Below are 4,880 nucleotides of genomic sequence, written 5' to 3' on the forward strand. Positions count from 1 at the left end.
CTGCATTAGGGTACTTTTGCCCTAAAAGGTCATTTAAGGGAAATATTCCTTCAAAACTTTTTCAAAAATTGAAATGAGTGAATAACTCGGTTATTTGAAAAAATATCAAAAATATGTATAAAGGTAAAGTTGTAGGGAATTTTATTCTCTACCAGACTGTATTAGGGTACGTTTGCCCTAAAAGGTTACTTAAGGGAGATATACCCTCAAAACTTTTTCAAAAATTGAATAGAGTGAATAACTCGGTTATTTAAAAGAATATCAAAATAGTATAATAAGGTAAAGTTGTAGGGAATATTATTCTCTACCAGACTGTATTAGAGTACTTTTGCCCTAAAAGGTTACTTAAGGGAGATATTCCTTCAAAACTTTTTCAAAAATTGAAATGAGTGAATAACTCGGTTATTTGAAAGAATATCAAAAAAGTAAAATAAGGTAAAGTTGTAGGGAATTTCATTACCTACCAGACTGCATTAGAGTACTTTTGCCCTAAAAGGTCATTTAAGGAAGATATTTCCTCAAAACTTTTTCAAAAATTGAATAGAGTGAATAACTCGGTTATTTGAAAGAATATCAAAAAAGTATAATAAGGTAAAGTTGTAGGGAATTTTATTCCCTACCAGACTGCATTAGGGTACTTTTGCCCTAAAAGGTCATTTAAGGGAAATATTCCCTCAAAAGTTTTTCAAAAATTGAAATGAGTGAATAACTCGGTTATTTGAAAGAATATCAAAAAAGTATAATAAGGTAAAGTTGTAGGGAATTTGATTATCTACCAGACTGCATTAGAGTACTTTGGCTCTAAAAGGTCATTTAAGGAAGATATTTCCTCAAAACTTTTTCAAAAATTGAATAGAGTGAATAACTCGGTTATTTGAAAAAATATCAAAAATATGTATAAAGGTAAAGTTGTAGGGAATTTTATTCTCTACCAGACTGTATTAAGGTACTTTTGCCCTAAAAGGTTACCTAAGGGAGATATTCCCTCAAAACTTTATCAACAATTGAAATGAGTGAATAACTCGGTTATTTGAAAGAATATCTAAAAAGTGTAATAAGATAAAGTTGTAGGGAATTGTATTCCCTACCAGACTGCATTAGAGTACTTTTGCCCTAAAAGGTCATTTAAGGAAGATATTTCCTCAAAACTTTTTCAAAAATTTAACAGAGTGAATAACTCGGTTATTTGAAAAAATATGAAAAATATGTATAAAGGTAAAGTTGTAGGGAATTTTATTTTATTCCTTACCAGACTGCATTAGGGTACTTTTGACCTAAAAGGTCATTTAAGGGAAATATTCCCTCAAGTTTTTCAAAAATTGAAATGAGTGAATAACTCGGTTATTTGAAAGAATATCAAAAAAGTATAATAAGGTAAAGTTGTAGGGAATTTTATTCCCTACCAGACTGCATTAGGGTACTTTTGCCCTAAAAGGTCATTTAAGGGAAATATTCCCTCAAAAGTTTTTCAAAAATTGAAATGAGTGAATAACTCGGTTATTTGAAAGAATATCAAAAAAGTATAAGGTAAAGTTGTAGAGAATTTTATTCACTACCAGACTGCATTAGGGTATTTTTGCCCTAAAAGGTTATTTAAGGGAAATATTCCTTCAAAACTTTTTCAAAAATTGAAATGAGTGAATAACTCGGTTATTTGAAAAAATATCAAAAAAGTATAATAAGGTAAAGTTGTAGGGAATTTCATTCCCTACCAGACTGCATTAGAGTACTTTTGCCCTAAAAGGTCATTTAAGGGAAATATTCCTTCAAAACTTTTTCAAAAATTGAAATGAGTGAATAACTCGGTTATTTGAAAAAATATCAAAAAAGTATAATAAGGTAAAGTTGTAGGGAATTTCATTACCTACCAGACTGCATTAGAGTACTTTTGCCCTAAAAGGTCATTTAAGGAAAATATTTCCTCAAAACTTTTTCAAAAATTGAATAGAGTGAATAACTCGGTTATTTGAAAGAATATCAAAGAAGTATAATAAGGTAAACTTGTAGGGAATTTTATTCCCTACCAGACTGCATTAGGGTACTTTTGCCCTAAAAGGTCATTTAAGGGAAATATTCCCTCAAAAGTTTTTCAAAAATTGAAATGAGTGAATAACTCGGTTATTTGAAAGAATATCAAAAAAGTATAAGGTAAAGTTGTGGAGAATTTTATTCACTACCAGACTGCATTAGGGTATTTTTGCCCTAAAAGGTTATTTAAGGGAAATATTAAATAATATCAAAAATATGTATAAAGGTAAAGTTGTAGGGAATTTTATTCTCTACCAGACTGTATTAGGGTACTTTTGCCCTAAAAGGTTACTTAAGGGAGATATTCCCTCAAAACTTTATCAACAATTGAAATGAGTGAATAACTCGGTTATTTGAAAGAATATCAAAAAAGTATAATAAGGTAAAGTTGTAGGGAATTTCATTCCCTACCAGACTGCATTAGGGTACTTTTGCCCTAAAAGGTCATTTAAGGAAGATATTTCCTCAAAACTTTTTCAAAAATTGAAATGAGTGAATAACTCGGTTATTTGAAAGAATATCAAAAAAGTATAATAAGGTAAAGTTGTAGGGAATTTTATTCTCTACCAGACTGTATTAGGGTACTTTTGCCCTAAAAGGTTAATTAAGGGAGATATTCCCTCAAAACTTTATCAACAATTGAAATGAGTGAATAACTCGGTTATTTGAAAGAATATCAAAAAAGTATAATAAGGTAAAGTTGTAGGGAATTTTATACCCTACCAGACTGCATTAGGGTACTTTTGCCCTAAAAGGTCATTTAAGGGAAATATTCCCTCAAAAGTTTTTCAAAAATTGAAATGAGTGAATAACTCGGTTATTTGAAAGAATATCAAAAAAGTATAAGGTAAAGTTGTAGGGAATTTTATTCACTACCAGACTGCATTAGGGTATTTTTGCCCTAAAAGGTTATTTAAGGGAAATATTCCTTCAAAACTTTTTCAAAAATTGAAATGAGTGAATAACTCGGTTATTTGAAAAAATATCAAAAAAGTATAATAAGGTAAAGTTGTAGGGAATTTCATTCCCTACCAGACTGCATTAGGGTACTTTTGCCCTAAAAGGTCATTTAAGGGAAATATTCCTTCAAAACTTTTTCAAAAATTGAAATGAGTGAATAACTCGGTTATTTGAAAAAATATCAAAAATATTGTAACATAGACATTACACTAGGTGCCGTTACCTTAAGTTGCCCCGGTCTCCCCCAGTACCATGTTTGTGTCAGCAAGATTGGAGAATTGGGGTCATGATGTGAGTATAAATACTGTACCAAAAGCACGTACAGATCACTGATCTCTGGGTTAGTCTGGGTACGCCTATTGTGCAACTTAACGTGGAGCAGTAGGTGACCAAGTGCCACACCCTAGATCAGCCCTAGCAAAGGAAATAGTGTGGGCGCGCAGCTTAAGTTGCCGTTCCAGCTTACCTCCCTTTGTTAGGTTTTTCACGTCTTTACCGGCTCGGTGAATGCCCTCGGACCTAAGTCTAGGGTTCATTCACCACCGCTAAAGCGCTGCCCTCCGTGTATCTTCAGCCTAGCCAGTTCACATCATGCTCCCAGCCGTCTTGGCCATCCGGGGGTAAAATTACCGACTAGTCATTAAGGCACTATTACTTAATAAAGTGGGTTACCTGTGGAATCCTGCGTATTCTTCCCCCTCAACCAACCCTGAACGTGACAATATGTATAAAGGTAAAGTTGTAGGGAATTTTATTCTCTACCAGACTGTATTAGGGTACTTTTGCCCTAAAAGGTTACTTAAGGGAGATATACTCTCAAAACTTTTTCAAAAATTGAATAGAGTGAATAACTCGGTTATTTAAAAGAATATCAAAATAGTATAATAAGGTAAAGTTGTAGGGAATTTTATTCTCTACCAGACTGTATTAGGGTACTTTTGCCCTAAAAGGTTAATTAAGGGAGATATTCCCTCAAAACTTTATCAACAATTGAAATGAGTGAATAACTCGGTTATTTGAAAGAATATCAAAAAAGTATAATAAGGTAAAGTTGTAGGGAATTTCATTACCTACCAGACTGCATTAGAGTACTTTTGCCCTAAAAGGTCATTTAAGGAAGATATTTCCTCAAAACTATTTCAAAAATTGAATAGAGTGAATAACTCGGTTATTTGAAAGAATATCAAAAAAAGTATAATAAGGTAAAGTTGTAGGGAATTTTATTCTCTACCAGACTGCATTAGGGTACTTTTGCCCTAAAAGGTTACTTAAGGGAGATATTTCCTCAAAACTTTTTCCAAAATTGAATAGAGTGAATAACTCGGTTATTTGAAAAAATATCAAAAAAAGTGTAATAAGGTGGTGTTGTAGGGAATTTTATTCTCTACCACCCTGCATTAGAGTACTTTGGCTCTAAAAGGTCATTTAAGGAAGATATTTCCTCAAAACTTTTTCAAAAATTGAATAGAGTGAATAACTCGGTTATTTGAAAAAATATGAAAAATATGTATAAAGGTAAAGTTGTAGGGAATTTTATTTTATTCCTTACCAGACTGCATTAGGGTACTTTTGCACTAAAAGGTCATTTAAGGGAAATATTCCCTCAAGTTTTTCAAAAATTGAAATGAGTGAATAACTCGGTTATTTGAAAGAATATCAAAAAAGTATAATAAGGTAAAGTTGTAGGGAATTTTATTCCCTACCAGACTGCATTAGGGTACTTTTGCCCTAAAAGGTCATTTAAGGGAAATATTCCTTCAAAACTTGTTCAAAAATTGAAATGAGTGAATAACTCGGTTATTTGAAAAAATATCAAAAATATGTATAAAGGTAAAGTTGTAGGGAATTTTATTCTCTACCAGACTGTATTAGGGTACTTTTGCCCTAAAAGG

Source organism: Ips typographus, unplaced genomic scaffold (assembly GCF_016097725.1).
Source record: "Ips typographus isolate SLU unplaced genomic scaffold, UJ_Ityp_2.0 IpsContig34, whole genome shotgun sequence".
Classification (NCBI taxonomy): domain Eukaryota; kingdom Metazoa; phylum Arthropoda; class Insecta; order Coleoptera; family Curculionidae; genus Ips; species Ips typographus.